Source organism: Rhinolophus sinicus, chromosome X, assembly GCF_036562045.2.
Source record: "Rhinolophus sinicus isolate RSC01 chromosome X, ASM3656204v1, whole genome shotgun sequence".
Classification (NCBI taxonomy): domain Eukaryota; kingdom Metazoa; phylum Chordata; class Mammalia; order Chiroptera; family Rhinolophidae; genus Rhinolophus; species Rhinolophus sinicus.
In genome coordinates, this window is record NC_133768.1 from 6,909,041 (window position 1) to 6,928,529 (window position 19,489).

The window sequence follows — 19,489 nt, forward strand, 5'->3', positions numbered from 1 at the left end:
CCCAACGAGACCTGGCATTTGTTTCCCCCAGACACACTCCAAACGCTCAGAGAGTATTACTTGCTCCATCCTGGCGCTTTCGCCGGTTCTCGTATCTGGCTCAAATCGGGGTCCCTCTCCTCTGGGGGTCTTTTCTTCGCCTTAAACCTCCTTGTGCGTAAGTGACACCCTAAACAGTGGCCACACATGCAAGGTGACCGATGGAAACGCCAGGGCACTGTCACCCCTTTGTTCTGGGTGATTTTAGCCCCAGTGCCGGCCAACGACACATGACCTTGCCATTCGTACACACGTCACGTGGATATTCATACAACTGGGCCGTGTTTGTAACCGGCACAGACTGTGCACACGTTTTAAAGAATCACCCATCGTCTTTAACGTCAGCTCCAATGGCACCAATTTCCGTTTTCAGACGAACGATTCTTGAGGCTGCAAGGTCTCGGGGCATCCCGGCAATTTCTGAGTTTGTCTGTTTGACACGTTGGTTCTGTGCGGCGGGAAACGTCTGCCACCGGCGGTCGCACTGGGAGACGTGAAGCAAAGGACGGCATTTGGGACACAGACTAAGCCGAAGGGTGGGACGGGCTGGCTGGTCCCGCTCTTCTTCCCCAGAGGGTCTGCAACTCACAAATGTAATTTAAAACAATAAGCATGGCCTCGAGGGTTTATTTTTTTAAGGGCATTTAATACACTGCCTTATACATCACACGTCGTCTCGAGGAGATGGGAGCCGATGGTTAACGGGGACCCTTGAGGCTGTCGATGAAACCACAGCCCCAGTATATCCGTCGCCGTTGGCTGGAGAAGCCCAGCCGCCAGGGTCCCTTCTTAGCTTTTCACGTGAGAAAACCTCATTGCGTTTTTTGCTCACGTACATCTCAGGACAGCACCCAGGGCACTTGTGTCTGCAGCCCCCAGGCTCACCCACGTGACGGAAGCAAAACCTGCAGGTATTTTAGTCCCGATGTGCAGGAAACTAAAGGAACGCTTTGTATTTGGGGCCGGCTTTTCCAACCTCGCTACCTAGCTCCATTACCAAAATAATTGGCCGTCCCTGACCCGTGCACCCAGAAGGTGCACCTGTCCCCTCACCCTGACCCCTCACAGGTATGAGGTTCGACAGGCCTGCTCGGTGGGGAGACCCCAACGCCGCTCACCTACGTTTGTTTCCCTGACTATAGAACGGCAGCCAGAAACGCCGTTCCCACCTGGCTCGTGCAAACCCGCGTCCGTTCCTGAGCAGAAGCAACACAGCAGTCCCGAGGAAAACCCCAGCTCCACCCGGACACAACCTGTGTTCTATCCCCAGCACCGTCATGGGGCTGTCCAGTCCCGCAGACACGGAAAATAACCCATCCTTCCTTTACGCCTCTGAAACGGAGACCCTTTCAGCTCCGTGCTATGGGGGATTTGGTCCCAGGACGCCAGCCCGGCACGTGGTCCTTTTTCCTTCCCGTCTTGGGTCCCGCCCGCCCGCCTGCCAGCACAGCATTCAATGCTCGTCTCTCATCCATCTCTCAGGCCCCACTGCACAGGGCGTGGACCCCACATTGCACGGATCTCCTCAAAACCCCGTCCTTTTATCTACGTCAATTGGAAATGCCCTGTCACAAAGCCCTGACTCTTCTTGTGCACGTATTTATAGCTTCAATTGGTCACTTATAACAGTGTGGACCAGCGGATGCTTATGTTATGTTACAAGACCCATAAACTGGTACATAGGCTGCTGCCGAAATTGTTCCAGCTTCAGTCATCAAGTGGGTTCCCTTCCCCCTTGGAACAGGCCCCCACCCAGCCCCGTTCGTTGGGCACAATCGCCCCACCCACACTCCACAAACACCTGCACGGCTGTCGGGGTCCCCCCGGGGCTGGCTCAGGCCAGGTCCTCCACTGTCCCACGCACCCTGCCCACTCCTGCAAAACACAAAAAGAAGAAAAAGTGACCTGGAGACAACGCTGTCCACTCTACTTAAAAAAAGAGATCAGACGTGTTCTGTTTCCTTCGGTGACACATCTGTTGTGGCTTGAGTTAGGTTCCCAAAAAGACACGGCCACATCCGAATCCCGGGGAACCTGGGAACGGGACCTTATTTGTAAACAGGGTCTCTGCAGAGGGGACCGAGTGAGGGGTCTGAGGTGAGGTCGTCCTGGATCAGGGGGCCCTGAACCCAATGACAGTGTCCTCGTCAGAGACAGAAGAGGAGGGACACAGACACAGAGGAGACGCCACATGGAGACGGAGGCAGAGATGGGAGGGAGGTGGCCACCAGCCCAGGGACGCCTGGAGCCCCCAGGAGCTGGAAGGGGCAGGAGGGACCGTCCCCTGGAGAAGCACGGTTCCTGAGAATGAGAGAGTCTCAATTTCATGGCCGGCGACCGTTCCTTGAAGACACGGCAAGGATTAGAATATACATATTTCATGCAAAAATCAGACTTTTAAAAACCCCAGAAAATGGCTCTTATTTATGCGTGGAAACACGGAAACCCAAAGCAGCACCTTCCAGCGTGTGCCAAGGCCATGAAAATGCAATGATCCCCAGAAATTCACACAGCCATCTCTGGGGACATTGTTACAGGCTCATAAAAAGTCAAATTGCCGTTACTTGAGCTCCCAAATAATTTATACGTATTATTTGTCTCAGCGTCCTGGCATTTGCCTGCCGAGCTGACCACCTACCCACACGGCGCGAGGCCTGCAGGCCGCCAGAGAGGACGAGGAAATCAGAGCCCGGACGCCTGGACGCCTGGACGCCGGGTATCTGTGTCGCCGCCTTCCCAAGACGCCACCTTGCAAGTTGACAAGTTGACAACGCAATCACCGTCTTGTGGGCGCAAGCAGCCTCGGACGATAAGTGTTATCTTCTCACCAGTGGGGTTTGTTTTCTGAGTCTGGCCATCCGCGTGCGAGAACCAAGGCGGGAGGCCTGAGGAGACGCAGAGGTAATTTTGCTGAGGTCTCCCATGGCGTCTACGGATTACAGCCCAGTCCACGGAGAAGGGAGGATGGGAGCAGGTCTGCAACAGTGCGAGGTATTCATGGTTCCACACAGTCAAGGGCTCTGGAGGGGGGGAGCGCGTGCGTGACGGTTTTACGACATTTACAAGTGTTGACCCAGCTCTTTAACGGCAGGTAATAAAACCCACGCTAATTAGGGCCTATAACACCAAGCCCTGTCCTGCTGGACTCCCACGTTCTGGGGTGAGCCGATGACAGCCAACCAGAGGGTGTGTTCAGACAGCCACCCCCCCACACACACACACCCCTCTTCTGCTCCCGCCTCTTGCGAAACACCCCAATTCATCCCACGCTAATTTCCCTTTCTATCACGCACCCATGGGGGGGGGCAGTCGGCTGAAATAATTACAGCCACAAAAGCAACCTGCAAGCTATTCCCCCCCAACCCCCCCAGGAAGTGGGAACGAAACTGTGAACCAACGAGGAAGAAAAAAAAAATGGCTGAAAAGGGTGTTTCCTGCAGCACTTGGGTCTTTCTTTCCCTTGAAACAGTTAATCTCAGAGACTAAGCCGCGGGGTGAGTCCTTGTGCCACGTTCTGCCTTTGCAGCTTTGAAGGAGCAGAAAAGCTACATTAAAATGAGGAATGTTATTGGCTGGGGCAGTGCGTGTGGCGTGCATGTGTGTGCAAGCGTGTGCAAGCGTGTGCATGTGCAAACGTGTGCGTGTGTGTGCCTGTGCGGCACCCGACCCCCAAACCTCGTCCTTTCGAACCCCGTCAGCCGTCCCTTTGCACACGAGGAATCTCCGAAAGGAAGACGTCTGCATGCCCTCCTGGCACCCAGTACCTCTTTAATATTCAAATGGTGCCCGGGACTGTTGAAAACAATTTTCTCTCCCAGACGGTTTTTCTTCGTGCAATATCATCCCGGCTTTCACCTCTCGGCATTAAAGAGTCTCGTTTCCAGAAGGGAGCATCGATCTCCGTGATGGCCGAGTCCCCGGGAAGGCTCAGCCGCGTCTCCTGAAACGCTGCTGAGAAGTTTCACCGTGGGTGACGGAGCTGCCCAGGGCCAGGCCGTGTGTCGCTCACACCCCCAAGACGCCCTGCAAAGTGTTGCTTTCATGTATTTTTCATGATGTGGGTTTTCACAGAGCTCCTCTCCCGTCGGCATTTAGGGGCCCCCACCCTGTGTCCGAGCCCCCACATTCTGGCCCCTGTGTCGGGCTCTGTTCCCTGCCCACACATTCTCAGTTGAAGTTCAGAAGTCAGTGTCCCTTCGTGACAGGGACAAGGGACAGAGGCCTCCAGCCCCAGGGCCGTGGGGCCAGACAAGGACACATGCCGTCTCTGGACGCTTGGGGACCCCCCTGAGAGAAAGGCTGTCCCCACACTTGGCTGCCGTCCACCTGGAGACGCTCGCGGTGGCCTCGTCTCCGGGACAATGACACACGTAGTGGAGGCCGTCCTGCCGAGGTTTCCGGAACACACACCCGTGTCGTCCAGAAGACCCCGCTCCTCTCCGCCTGCCCCGTGAACACCCATCCGTGTTCAGACTGACTTTTCCATTCTTTCTCGATGCTTCTGTTTGTTGCCAGATTCCAGCTCTGCCAGGTTGTGTCGCTGGCAACCCCACACAGCAGACGGCGATAATGTCTTCTTGGGTCCACAGCGAAATGCAAACACATTGGCTCTGAATAACAGGCATTTTCAGGTTTATTACACTTCCTTTGGTTTTCGGGCCACACATGAATGGCAAACTCAAGAAGAAGAAAAAAAAAAAATAGAAAGCAATTAATTCAGAGTTTCCATCATCTCTCTTGCTTGCCTCATTCCTTTCACTGCCTTAAAAATCATTAAGGAAAAAACATAAAATGTTGGTTTGCTACCAACGATTTTCTTTCTGATTTGAGAGGCTTCTCTGGGCGGCTGGGGCCAGAACACAAACCCACGGTCACGAAGGAGCGTTGCTTCGCTGGAAAAGGAGAGAGACGAAGCTACGGAAGGTGACACCGCTGTCACGATCTAATAAATAATTGTCCAAGACACGCGTCCTGGGGAGCTGGCTCATTTGCTGTAAAAGTCCACGAAAGATCTGACGACAAATGTTGCAAAAACACAACAGATCGTCGTAGCTCACGGGAGCTCGCTGGAAATAGACACAAAGCGCGGTGTCTGCCACCAGCCCCGGCTGCACGCCAGAAGCTTCCGGCTCGTGGGCAGCTCGGCACCTACACGTCACACAACGACCCTTGGGAACTGGGCTGATGGCGTGTCCTGGCCTGGAGGGCAAAACACGATTCGCATTTGGCCACCGAAGAAGGAGGGCGCCTGTGTGGACGCACGGCCTTTCCTAAAACCAGCCTGGGAGGCAGCTTTCACGATGGAGCTGCATGTTAACCGGGAAACATCCGGGCAGCGTTTCCACATCCTGCGGACACAACAACACGTCTGCGTTGGTTACAAACAGGGTCTGAGGACTTCACTCCTCCTTCCTGTCCCCGGGGCCCCCCCAGCGGACCCTCTGCGGGGAGACTGTCAGTGCTGCTGAGTTCCAGGCGGACGTCACTGCCCCACCGGTGGAGAGAGAAACCCCTCGGCCTCAGCACAGACGAGAAAGTCTGTGAAACGCAGCAGGAGGGACTGAGCTCCACCCAAAGGCCAGGAGAGCTGGGGTCCGGGTTTGCCACAAGGAAATGGCTCCTTGTGCATTGAAGTGGGTGACCCTCGTCCACAAAGGGTCTCGGAGGTGCCCTTTCTCCCACTCACTGCCTCCTGCAGGCACCTCATCTCTTGTATGCGTGTGTGGCTGTGGTGGGCTGTCAGTGTGTTTCCCGTGACGAACAAATGACCAGAGGACTCCTTGCCCAGTCACAGCAGGAAGCCTGGGCCTCGCAATGTACATGTGATGGTGTTGACTTTCCACAGCGGGGCAGCTCCGTGTCCCCGGCAGGGCGGCTCCGTGTTCCCGGAGGGGCGGCTCCGTGTTCACGGTGGGGCAGCTCCGTGTCCCCGGTGGGGCAGCTCCGTGTCCCCGGTGGGGCGGCTCCGTGTCCCCGGCAGGGCGGCTCCGTGTCCCCGGCGGGGCGGCTCCGTGTTCCTGGCGGGGCAGCTCCGTGTTCCTGGCGGGGCAGCTCCGTGTTCCCGGTGGGGCAGCTCCGTGTTCCTGGCGGGGCAGCTCCGTGTCCCCGGAGGGGCGGCTCCATGTCCCCGGAGGGGCGGCTCCGTGTTCCTGGCAGGGCGGCTCCGTGTACCCGGCGGGGCAGCTCCGTGTCCCCGGCGGGGCAGCTCCGTGTTCCCGGTGGGGCAGCTCCGTGTCCCCGGCGGGGCAGCTCCGTGTTCCCAGTGGGGCAGCTCCGTGTACCCAGTGAGGTCTACCTGTGATTGCTGGGGCCTGACCATGAAGATTTATATGTGTGTTGTCATTGTTTCTAGCACGTTGTGACTTGTCCTACGTCATTATGGGGGCTTTTGAGATGGTCCTTGCCGTGTTGGGTGAAGTACCCAAGTTTCCATGTAAACGCCCCAAAGAGCAGAACAACGTGACAAAATCCCACTTAGGGTCCTGGAAAATAGCGCGTGGGGGCCGGTGCAAAAGAAGGGCCCCCTTTAGAGACTGGGCTGTGTTCCAATGGGGTTTATGACCGAGCTCGGGGGCAGGGGGCCGGGAACGTGCTGGTTTGTGGGGTTTCTGGATCGTGGCCCGTGATCCAGGAGGCGACCGTGTCCCCCAATCCCGCACACGTTGCGTTCCTCTGTAACCTGCGTCTCCACCCCAACCCACGGGCTCCTCAGTCAAGGTCTCCAACAGGAAGCCGTTGCTTCCTCTGACTGTGTTTCCAGCTGGGCTTAAGGGCACAGTTCCGGAATATTCCCTGATGCCTGAGAAACTTGGCAGACAGCCGGTCTCCTGAGACAAGCAGGCAATCTTTGGGATATACTTTTCCTTAAAACATTTTTTTTTTTTAATCTGAAACTTGAATATAACTGGGCATCCTGGGGACATATGTGTACTAATTGTTCCCCCGTTTCTCTGAAGTTCAGACCTGCCGGCGGTTGCTCTATTTTACCTGACGACTCTCAGGGAGACTCAGAGGGAGAAGGCCTACTGGGGTGTGTTTGGGGAAAGGAAAACATCATTTCACTTGCTTTTTTCCTCTTTCTCTCTCTCAATGTAAATGTTACTTTAAAAAAAAAAATCATGCTGGGAGAAAACACAAGACTTTGAATACACCGGAAAATGGAACCCAGCGTTCCCCCCACATATAACACACACAAGCAGAGTCGGGGACTGTCCCCTCCGAGGGTCCCAGGATGGGGGCCGTTACGGGATTTCTGACAAAGATCGACACGGACATTTCAGGGCATTTGTCTCACTGGGAGCGGAGGAAGCTGTGTCCCCTCCCAGCTGAGCCTGCCTCCGGGGAGTGCGAACCCCGTCACTAGGCCCACGGCCCGAAAGTCACGTCCGCCAGAACCACCCCTCCACCCGGCTCCCCCTGTGCGGCTCGCAGCACCCAGGTAAGGGGGACACAATGAAACTGTTCACCTCCTCACACCCCTCCGTGTTTCTGAGAGCATGCTCAGCACCACTTTCACTTACAACCCAAAGGAAGGCACTGCTGGGGAACCACCACGGGCAACTCGGGGAGCACCCACCCGGGCCTTACGCACTCGGGGGTCTGCTCTCTGACGCCCCCCAGTCTTGGGGGCCGGCTCCTCCCCAGACACAGGTCCCAGCCCAGCACGCAAGGCCCCCTGCCGACAAAGAAAACCCCGTTGTTACATTATTTCCCACTTGTCCGTGTGCACAAGGGCCATTTCATCGTTGAAAGTTTCGGTTTTGCTTTCTCGACACGGCGACTCACGACCAGGGGCTCCCCGCTTAGCACTGCGATGATATTTCAAAGACGAACGCAGCCCGGGACGTACTTACACAGAATAATTATTTTAGGGGTAATCAGTGAGTGTGGCTTCGGGTTGTAGCTGAGACATTCGTGCCATTAGCACCCTGAGAGGAACAGTGAAATAAAAATCAGTATTTTGCGTGAAGAAGCCAGTCTCTTTTTCTTCTCTGAAACCCGAGAGCCCTCTCCATCCCCACTTGTAAATTAATTGATTTTATCCTCCGTGTAGGTTATTTTTTCCTCCTTTTTTCCTGCTGAGAAGGCAGATTAATACGTAGAGTGCCCAGATTTTGTAATTCAAGTGCTCACTCACAGCGATAACAATTACTGTCCCACGGACACATCAGGGCACAGCTAACTTCCTAAAAGCCACCAGAATAATTCAAAAAGCAGGAATGCCCAATTTACAACATCTTAGCGTTACAATCCCACAAACAAACCCAGGGGGAAAAAAACCAGCTCTGCTTTTTCGAGTTCATAAAATTCACAATGCATCTTTTTCTTTTCTTTTTTTTTTTTTTTTGAACTCAAAAAATGTCGGAATATGATGTGTGAGAGGTGGCCGTGACGTTCCACAACCAATGCCCACACACATGTCTGTCCAGGTCAGGAGGAGAAAGTATTAAACACTTCTTGTACGAGGCCCGTTTCTAATCACCGCGCAGGGTCCGGAAATGAACTGTTTGGAAATATCAGGAGGAAGTGTCCGGAACGTTTCCCTCCAACGCTTGCATTTAAAAACTGTATTAAAAAAAAAAAAGTGTTTAAGACTCATTTGCTGAAATACAACATCATCTCGCTTTTCCTCCCGAACGGAAGGGACGCTTGCCCACGGCCGTGCCACGGAGAATAACGGATGGAAGGCGTTGGCGTCCGTGGCAAACGGCTCAGTGGTGACCCTCAGAATGTTTGCAAGTGAAACGCTGCCCGTCCCCAGGCTGGCAAATTGCGTCTGGGAAGCAGCTCAGACATTATAACTTATACCTGGGGATTCGGGGTACGCTTTGCAAAGCCTGGCAATGACCCACTCACATTTTGCTAACATTTGTCTTCCCCCCTCCGCTTACTATCTCACTCCACACGGTATGAACCCGTCAGAATTAAACGTCGTCTTAATTCACACTTATTTTTTGCTCATTTGCAGCCAGGGTCTCCCCTCCCAGTCACGTCAGAAATGACGGCAAAAGATACCCCAAGGACCCTGTGAGCCGGACATGCAGAAACAGGTGTGGGTTACGTTAAAAATCCAGCGCCGACAAAACTGGGAGCTGGGTGCCCTTCGCCCAGGCTGCGGCCTCCTCCTGCCTTAGCTCACAGAACTTTTTAAAAAATGGAACCGTTTCGTGTGGCAGGCGCTGGGATGTCATTTTCCTCCGTCCCCCTGCAGGACCAGCCGCAGACTCTCGGGTCACACGGGAAACACTCCCTTCGTCGGGAGATAACAGCTGCTCTGTGAGTATCTGCGTCCAGGGACCTGACTGGGCTCCGTGCTGCCTCGTGCTCTCACCCTAATCCCTTCTCATCCGCCATCAGTCCCACGATGGGCAGCGTGTGTGCTTGTGTCACTCTCAGGTGACCATGGGGACCTACCCCCAGGACAAGCCCTGCCACCCACCTCTGATCCTCCTATACCAATAACGCTGTGTTGTTTCATTTCTCAATAAGTGTCCAGCGCATTGAGGGCAAACCAGAAATGCAGCTCTGAGAAAATACCCTTTGGGAGACAGCGCCGAGCGGTGGGCATTATAATTCAGTATTTTATATAAAAATATGCCGCCCGGGAGCCCCCTCCCACCATTCGCGCTTTTGGCAGCTTCACGCACGCCTCCCGGAACGGAGGGGGAACGACTCAGGACAGGACCCCGGTGCATTTCTTTGGTGTCTGCAAGTATTTCCGGTGTGGTCCCTCTCGGTGGGTGGGCTTGTCTTCTGGGAAACATGCCTGTGTGTCTGCAGGGTGGCCGGAAGGCCAGGGGCTGCAGGCCCATCCGGCTTTGAGCTCCAGTGGGCAGGACACCTCAGAGCCGTCTCAGCTTCCCAGGACCTGGTCGCCTGCGGCTGTAGGTTTCCTGCTGACCATCAGTGACGACTCAGCTGCAAATTCAGACACGTGAGGGGCGTGCATCTTCTGAGCCATCGGAGATGAGTGTGTGTACGTGCGTGTTCTGCTGTGTGTGTGCGCGTGCCGACGTGTCTTGGGGTGTGTGCCCGGGTCCCCTCTAAATGCCTCAGCAACACGGCTGGATGTGCGGCCCCTTCCTGGGGGAGCCGCGGCCGTGGTCTCTCAGCTCGTGTCACATCATTGTATCTCATCTAATCCACAGCCCCCTCATGCCTCCAAGTGCCTTAATATTCACCTGATTTCTGTGGAGACTGGGGGTGGGGCGGGAACGAACATTTGGAAACGAGTGACTCCTTTCAAACCGCCGAGGGCTGGGTGGGGACACGCGAGCCCGGCCCCCACGCCGGCTGCCTGTCCACGCACGGTCGGAACGGCTTCTAATTAGGGTCGCTCCCAAGCACCACTCATCGTAATGATGTTTCTCTACATTAAGCAGAACATTCTTTTGACCTCTTGGCGTGCGAGAATCAATGAGAAGTTAGTAAAGCGACGTCCACGCCGGCCTGGGTCACGGCCGCTCCGACATGATTTATAGACACCCCCACCCCACGGAATCATTGAAAGGAGATTAGATTCAGGGGACAATCCCTTCTAATATGACAAGCTGATGGAGGCTGACAGGTAACTAGGTTACGCAGGATGGCAAGCAAGTTCAAGAAATTCTGATTAAATTAAAATATTAATGGGACCGCTGGGAGTCTGGGAGTGTAAGATTGCATCTGCGAGGTGAACTCGGCAGCAGCACCGACCCACCGACCGAGATGCAAACACGGAGACCCTATGCCGTGGAGGGTGGAGGGAGCCTGGGGGTGCAGGGAAGCTCTCTCCCGGGCATTGCAACGAAAAGCGGGCTGTGCGGTGCTTGCCTCTTCCTTGCAAGCTCCAGGGGACACCCAGCTGCAGGGCCCGGGGAACAGGCTGCATCCAGACCCACCTGCTGCCTCCTGCAGCTCCTGTCCCCCCCTCACACCCCCGGGCCTCTGTGCATCACCCAGAGTTAAAGCAACATCTAACGTGAAATAGAAATTGTCCCCTGCTGCACTGTCATTACGACACAGCCTTCCTCGGAAACCATCGCCACAGCTGCCCTTCGCTGGCTCTGTGGGAGCTCATTGTGTGTTTTTATTATTATTTTTTTCCTTTGCAAGTAAAGAACCCTGCCCGGGCCACAGAGACATGACGTTCGTGGGCAGCTGCCATTTACTCCTTTGCCGATTCAAGCCAATTAATGACACGATTGCCTCCCCTGAGTGACGCTGTTCATACCTCGTCCCCCTTATAAAAATGCTCTGAGTTCTAGAGACAAAAGTGGCCGAGACGAGGGTGTGAAGCGAAACCTGCAGCTTCGGGGAGAACCCCCGTGGCACCCACTTTTTTTCACGTGAGCATTTGGCTGCCCAGGCAGGAAATTGAGTAAAGCTCGGGAGTTGGGGGGTGACGTTAGGTTTCTCAGCAATTCATCCACAGAGCAAACGAGGTACTTAAGGTCCGGAAAGTCTCCCAAAGAGAAAAAACAAAGCGGACCACGTGTGGCGGACCGGGTGTGGGGCAAGCGGTGAGCTCTCCCTGGTTTACACGGGGCCGCCTATCTTTGTCCACGGACCGTTTAGTTCACCCCAAAGCCACACACGACAAGCCCAGGAAATGCCTGCACCCCAGTTTCTAAGTCTCACGGAGACAAACCGTTTTTTAAAAACAGAGTGCATGTGTTTGCATCCTTGGGGAAGTGGGCGGTCACGCATGCAGTCTCACCGTGAGTCTCGTGGTGGAGAGGACGGAGAGGCAGCCGGTGGCCGGCGTCTCCTGCAGGCGCAGCGGTCAGCCGGACGGGCCAGAGCGTCCCAGAGACACCGGTGTACGTCGCGTATTGGTATCAGCACCAACCGTGCTACGGGAAGACATTCCTGCCAAATAAACTGGTTAGCAGTCGGGCGAGGGCCGGACTACAATAAAGACACATATTGTATATACAGAGGGTGCCAAACACAGACATATGCATTTTAAGAAAGGACAAAGCTGTATTAAAAGGACGCTGATGGGAACCACTTTGAGCCCCTCTTGTCATTGCAGACGTCAAACGTGACTTGCATTCATCTTTTGTTATTGGTATATATTGACTATTACAATTTTAATACAGTTTTCCTTTCTTAAAATGTGTGCACATTTTTTGGCACCGTCTCTCTCTAGTACTATAACTATAATAAAGGGATATATACACATATTAAAGCTTCAGACCGGTTCCTGCTAGTTAAGAAAAAACCAACCTGACACCCTACGGGAATGGAGCCCTAGAAAGAAAGGACAGGAAGAGAAACACAATCCAGCCAAAGGACGCGACGGGGGAAAATATGTGACCAAAAGTTCTGCTCACTCTGTGTCCTACGACCTGCAGGCCTGCGAACGCAGCCTGGCTGCTTCCAGGACCCAGAACCTTTCCAAGTGGTTCTCCCCGGTCACGCCGGCTGTGCACGCCCTGGGGGGGGTGACCTTCCTACACGAGTCCCCACACGAGTCCCCACACTCAGTGCACAGACCAGACGCAGTTGTCACTGGCCACAGTGGGAAATAAACACTCGGCACAGTTATCGTTCTCCCTTCCCCTCCACGGCTTCTCCAGGGTGTCCTGGTGGCCCCAGGGAGCAGGAGAGACGCATCCAAGGGGACCCGCGCTTGGAGATCAGGGAGACCGGCCTGCGGTTCCAAGAACAGAGACTTAGCTAGAACTTCAGGCGAGGCCCCCAACCCCGCAGGGAAGGTGGGGGCTGGTCAGCGGGGACGGACTCGCAGACCTAGTGAGGGCGGGTGGAGGGGTCCGTGGAAGGGTCCCCAGTGGGGAGGGAAGAACAAGGCGTCCAAAGCGGGAATCCACCCCGGGGCGACATACGGGAGCTGAAGACACATTCCCTCCAGCCCAGCCCCCTGGGCTTGTTTCAGTAACGGCTTTTTTCCTTTAAAATTGTATCTTGCTATATATCCCGTTTTTCTGAGCTACGTAACATATATTCATATTTCATATGAAGGCATACATTGTATAAGAGATACAGATACAGGCATAGATGCTGTCTGCAGATACACAGACAGAGAATGAGAACTAAATACAGACGTAGATGCATTGCAACCCCTAAGTAGACGGCAGACGCTGCAGGGCTCCTGTGAAAAATCTTAAACTACGGAAACAGAGCGAGAGACTAGAAACTTGCCTTTGCCGGTCCTGTTTGGGAGCCGGGGTCACGCAGCCTCCCCCCCACACACACCCCACACACACAGGCAGACAAGCTGGGATGCAAGCGCCTCCCGTGGGAACGGCCCCACTCACGTTCTGAAGTTCGTGCTGAGCTGAGCAAACGTAACTGTTTTGCCGCCGAGCGTCTAGTCCAGTGAAGCCGGGAACCGAGTGCCTGCGACACAAGCTCCCGGATACAAGCAGGGACCTTCTGCAGACGTTTCAGAAACATCCACAACTTCCTGGGCAGGGGCCCGGGAGGGGAGGCAGCTTCTGGCATCTCAGGGTTTTTAACCCAGGGAGTCGCTGCGTCCCACGCGGGTCCTGGCGGCTTTGACGGCGCTCGGATGAAGGGGAACGTTCGTCATTCCACACTCGTGCTGTTTTCCAGCAGAGCTCGCTTTCCAATGACACATCTCTGCCCGGAAAGCAACACATACAGCAGCCAGCCAACGGACAAACAAACAAACATCTCGAATGCCAATAAAATTTAAAAGCCAGGGTTTAAGTGGCTCCAAACTTGCCTGCCTCATGTTTCCTAACTGCGTCTCTTTGAAATCTCGGGGATGTGTCGTCCCCACGATTTATTCCAGGCGCGTGAATTCACGGGCTCACTTGTCCTGCTTTCTGCTTCTCCGTCTCGTGATTTGAAATCAGAGTTTGGAGGAGGAAGAACACTTTTTTGTCTGTTTTGGTAAGATATTTGGATGTCTGCAATAGTTTGAAGAAACACAGACGTTTCTGTGTGCTTGTAAGCATTGTGTGTAGCCTTAATCGAAGCACAGTTTGCTACTAGCCAGGAGACAAAATATATGCGTGTGCGTGTGTGTGTGTGTGATACAAACACACTCTCACACACGTCCATTTAGAGTGGGACTAAAGGAACGGAGAAAACTTTTTAAATAAGTGCCGAGGTGACCCCTCTGACTCAGCTACGGACGCTGACTCTGGGCCCGTCCTGCAGGCTCTCAGCTGCCCCCTCACCCGTCCACGTGGCCCACGCTCTTGGTGGCTGCTCCCTGGAAACCCTGTCCCCAAGTTACCAGGACGCCCCATAAAAACAGCACAGATCCTGAGCGGGTCTGATCCCCGAGACGGCCAAAGGCCATGTCCTCTCAGGGTCTGTGAGGGCCAAGGGCCAATTAATTGTCCTTTGCATTCTCGTAAAGGATGTCACAGGGACGGCTGCTCTGAAGGAGGGGACAGACGGGCCGGCGTCCCCACCAACTCGGCAGGTACGTCTCACAGGTGTGCCGCCCCCAGACAGCAGGGTATGGCCGGCGGGGTGTCAGTGTCCACACGATGGGCCGTGGGTGTGGGGCCACAGAATCCCCAGCCGTCCTCACAGCCCTGTCCCGATGGCCGCCTGTCTCTTCTCTCGCACCCACCAGTGAGCAGCAGGGGTGGGAAAGGTTTCTCTTCCTTTGCATTGTGTTTTGGAAGGCTATTTCCCGTAAGGAAAACAACATGCATCCTGGAGACCTGGGCTCCATGTCTCCTGGGCAGCGCGTGTCCCGGAAGCTGCAGAAACAGAGGCAGCCGGCGCTGGGACAACAGGTCCCCTTTTCACGGATGCATCGCTCTGATTTAAAGCACAGATGTGAGGTGCACTGGGAGAGGTGCCGTGCTTCCCTGGTGGGACAGGGGGACGCCCCCCGAGGTGGACCCCAAAGCAGGGAGAAGCAGTGACCTTCAATGTGGGAGCTGCGTCCGTGAACACTCATGCTGGGCCTTCCCCGGGGCAGGGGCTCCCACCTCCTGTAGCAGGAAAAGAGCCCCTGAGCAAAGACCCAAGCCAGCCAGCAGTGTTGCCCACATTTGGGGGGGGCCTCCAAGTTGTGTTCATCCACCAGGTTCCCTCGTCCTGTGTCCCAGGTCACTCGTGGCTGCGTCTTAGAGTCGTAAACGTCCCGATGACAACTAGGCCTCCTCCCAGACCCCTGGAGTCTTACGTGCTGGGCACCTGCACTGATGGTTGTCAAAGGCTGTCCCCACCCAGGACCAGAGCCCCTGCCCCACCCCATGGGGGGACGTCCCTTGGCTGAGGGTGTCACGAGCAGCCAGGCTTTCCGTGCAGGGAAGTTACCCAAGACCCCACTGGGGGGTTTAACAGGCTCACTCTTGGAGCTCAGATGCTGAGACGTCCAGGCCTCCCGGAGAGCTGGCTACAGGTGGGACTCGGAGCTGAGCCGGACGGATGGGAGTCGGGTCACCCCCAAATAGGGCTGTGCATTGTTCCCATTCAGTCGGGGCCTGAGAGCCCAGCCTTTTCCACGCGGCAGGAAATGCCAGCCCTTTCCTAAACCCTGCTCGCTCTAATGGCAGTAATTACCGAGGGAGCAGGGCTCTCCGCTCCCCGTGGCATATTAAAGCAACACTATGGAAATAAACATATTACCATGTTATTAATGCTTATGGTTGAAATATGAATGCACGAAACTTGTGACGGGGTGCACTGTTTAAATTGCAAAAACGCGGCGACGTTTAATAAGGTGGCAGCTTTTCCCGGTGTGTGTTTTGGTCTGCCCCCCACCCCCCACCCCTCCCCTCCTCATTTTCAATATAATCTAAATTAAGCTATGAAAAACCATTACCTTTAGCAATTTTTAAAATCATCTTTCATCTCCGGGAGCCTAACTCACAGCCCGGTGGAAATATTACAAGTGCAGACTGTATTAAGAACATTACTTCTTGTTTTTAATCCAATCGGTCCCCTCTTGGGACTTAAGGCAACATTGTGGAAAATTAGAGACACGCCCGGCGAGCCAGCGAGGGCCCCTGGGAGTGTCCACGCGGGAGAGGCGTCCGTGGTTTCAAGGAGCGCGTCCCCACGGCTGAGGTCCTGCCATGGCTTTCCGGGAAGGGAACACGCAGACTGCGGAGCCCGGGGCCTATCTGATGGCTGGATCGTCACATTTCGGATGCAAACGCCACTAGTATGACGAGCAGAATAAAGAAAGAAGGGTCAGTGCTTGTCCCTGCAAACGCCCAGCCCCAGAGCTGACTTCCTAATGGGAAAGTAATCGCAGGCCCACGGCCCAACGGGTCACACACGGCCTGCGTCCTGCTCTACGGGAAACAAGCTTTAAGAAGAGGCCTGAGTCCTCCCATCCGTTCCCTTCAGATGGTTCTTTTCTTTGCCCTGGAAGAAGCCACCAGACGTCAGCCACGGCCGCTTCTGGGGCAGCAGGACAAGAAGTCAGGAACACGAGGGTCCGGCCCAACCAACTCGGCTGCGTTGAGTCGAAAGGCACAGCTCGCCAGCCCTGGCAAAACCGTCTTCATTCTGTCTGCTGTCTGAGTGACATCCACGCGTCCTCTCAGTGCTGAGTCGGGCGTCTCGCGTCGACCACAGAACCCCCTCCAATGTCCCCTGGATTAATTCAGGACACGGTGGATCTAGTTCAAGGTCACCCCAAATTCTATGGACTGAAAGAGGGCGGGGATTAGGGTGAGATGAGGTCGTGGTGGGGGGGCCCGGATGGGACTCACGTCCTTTTTGTCCTTTTGAGACAAGGCACAGAGCTTCCTGTCTCTGTTCCCCATGTGACGGCCCAGCAAGAAGGGCACAGCGAGAAGGGGGCCCCCCAAACCAGAAGGAGCGTCTCCCTGGGAAATGACAGTGCAGCTCCCTGGTCTTGGACGTCCCCTTGTCCCCAGAGGCCGTGACCTGAAGTGCTGAAATCTCCGTCTTCCACGGGCACCCTGGGGGCTCTGCTTTCCCTGAGGGGCCGTGACAGGGCTGGGCCACTGACATTGAGCTAGAAGCCACGGGAGGACCAGTCCCTGCAACTTGGGGCCACGACACAGCGGCAGGAGTGAGAAGGTGTAGCTTTAAAGACAGACACACAGGTCGCTGGGATGGGATAGAGAACGGGAAATAGAGGCAGACAAATACGACGCCCAGACGTCTCTAACCAAGGTGGAAAAGCCGTTCAAAGGAGACGCACAGCAAACGGTGGTCATAACCGGGCATGGAGGGGGGACCTCAAACTAAGTCTGATACTTTATACAAAATTCAACGACAACATGCATTGTAGACTTCCATGAAAACCTGTGAAACTTCTAGGAAAAAGAAAGCAAACATCGTATAAAAATCTTCGGGATGTAGGGCCGGGCAAAAGGTTGTTAGATGTGACACCAAAAGCACGATCTGTAAAGGACGGGGATAAAAAAAAATAAAAAGAAAAAAAATCGGCAGGGCTTGGTCAAAACACCCTGTTCAAAAGGAATGAAACAAACTTGCAAGGGGAGGAAAGCTTGGCAAGCTCCATATGAACCAGTGACTCATATCTAGGACACATAGAGAATTCTCATAACTCAACTATCAAAGAGAAATGGTCGCAGGATTGGTTATTAGGCCAATTCGAAGTAAAATCAAAGTCAGCCACGACGGCACGCCTGTCGAAACACAAAATTGTGAGAAGACTAAACGCCCGCTCCTTCCGGGGCCGCCGCGTGTCCTGTAACGTTTGTGAGCCGTGGCGTTGCTTTCAGCACGTGGCTTTTCTCCATGGCCGACGTGGCAATGCCTGCTCGAGCTCCTGCATCTGAGGAGGTCGGAGCGTGCGGGCGACTATTTCCACATGCTCCCTGCGTCGCTCCCCTCTCTGCTGTTAGGAGAACGAGGGGACGGCGGGCTCCTCTGAGCCTTCACTGTGCTCCCAGTTCTGTGCCCTGTGCTGAACTGTTTCCTTTCTGCCGAGACCTTTGCACGGCTGAGCTTTGGGCGGGACGTGCGGGGACCTGCGGTGTCTCCGGAATACACAACTGACTTCTCTGCGAAGGATTGAACACACTGAATGTTTAATCGCGTGTTTGTGGAGCAGAGATATTCCCCCACTGAACAACCTTTACAGTTTTGTTTTTTTTAAGTAGTCTTTCAGAGATCCGTGGGATTACCTGATGGGTATGTCTTTCTAACTTCAGAATTAGCCCAGCACTCCGTCCCTTCGCCCTTTCACCTGACGATTATTCCTTAAAATGCTGCGTTGATTTTTCCACCACCCCCGTGCCAGCCGAGACACCCACACAATCATCCATCGGTGTCTGGATGGAGCCAATTGCACCCAAACAGTCGGTCATCCTTTGACTGCGGCTTGATGGCTCTTTTCTGGAAAAGAGACATTGTTTTCACAACCGCACGTAACATATCGTGTGGTGGATTCTTCCCTTCCCGTGAGCTATTTTAAATACTCCACATAGGTACTGCTGCCATGTCCTTATTTTATTATCGCTGCAGCTGTAGCTCATTGAAGAGAAGGGAATATTCGTCATGAGAAGAATGAGGATGGGGAGAAAAAACACACACAAGATGATTGTAACGACACGTTTCTGTTGAGGGACATTTGGGAGGCCCCCACCTGCCTGAGCTGCAAAGCTGCGCGTGGTTGTAAACCACACAGCAAATCAGCAAGACCCCAGAAAATCACGGAGCCGGGGATGGGATGGGAGCCCTGACGGCACATACGCTGCAGATGTGGCCCCCAAATGCCCCCCACACTGACTCCATCACGGTGACGACACACATGGAGGATGGAACCCCGACTGGCAGCTGGAAATCTGGGTGACTTGCAAGCACCCCGCCCCCAACACTTCTGTCCGCAAGAGGCAGGAAGCTGACACACACCTGGCCTGGGGCCCTTGAGAGCAACATCCGTCCTGCCGAGAAGGGCGGCAGCCCCACCCAGCCATGCACACACACACAGGAGCTGGTGTGGCAACCGGCCTTCGCTCGCTGACACCAGACAGACGTCTTGTTTACGGTGGGGCTCATTCGGGAAGTGTTCACACTGCCTTCCCTCCCCATATCTGGAGACTCAGACAAAAGGGGCCCCACAAGAGGGCAAGACCAACACAAGGCAGGCGGCTCCGTGACAGAAACTGTCACCTGCAGGGGATGCTTCTCACAGCTACGCCTCTTGCATCTGCATCGTCTACGCGCCCCTCAACCTGCCAGCTCTGCAATGACCTCGTTTGTGACCTGCAGTCACCACGCCAGCGATGACCCCAGACGGCCGACCTCAAGGCATGGCTGAGCTCGTCACCTGGACGTCACTAGAGCTGCTCACAGGTCCGCCCCAGGGTGTGCACCACGCTCTCCAACAGGAAGAACCAGAGTGAGGCCTGCGTCTGTCCCAGCGCTCGGGCCTGCACCCAGGCGACGTGGCCTGTGACCCTGGGTCCTCCCACTTAGTAAGAGCCACGCATAGAACCCAGGCAGGAAGAACGGACTTGTGCACGAAGGAAGGAAGGAAGGAAGGAAGGAAGGAAGGAAGCAG

The 19,489-nt window shown here is 54.8% G+C and overlaps 1 long non-coding RNA gene across 1 annotated transcript; it reads right to left on the reverse strand.

Moving 5' to 3' along the window:
* Positions 1 to 8,377: 8,377 nt before the first annotated feature.
* LOC141569624 (uncharacterized) lies at positions 8,378 to 13,670 on the reverse strand. The gene is made up of 3 exons (XR_012493319.1): positions 13,302 to 13,670; positions 11,738 to 11,889; positions 8,378 to 8,604 (listed from the first exon to the last, which is right to left on the reverse strand). It is a non-coding gene; the product is annotated as an uncharacterized LOC141569624 (long non-coding RNA).
* Positions 13,671 to 19,489: the final 5,819 nt, after the last annotated feature.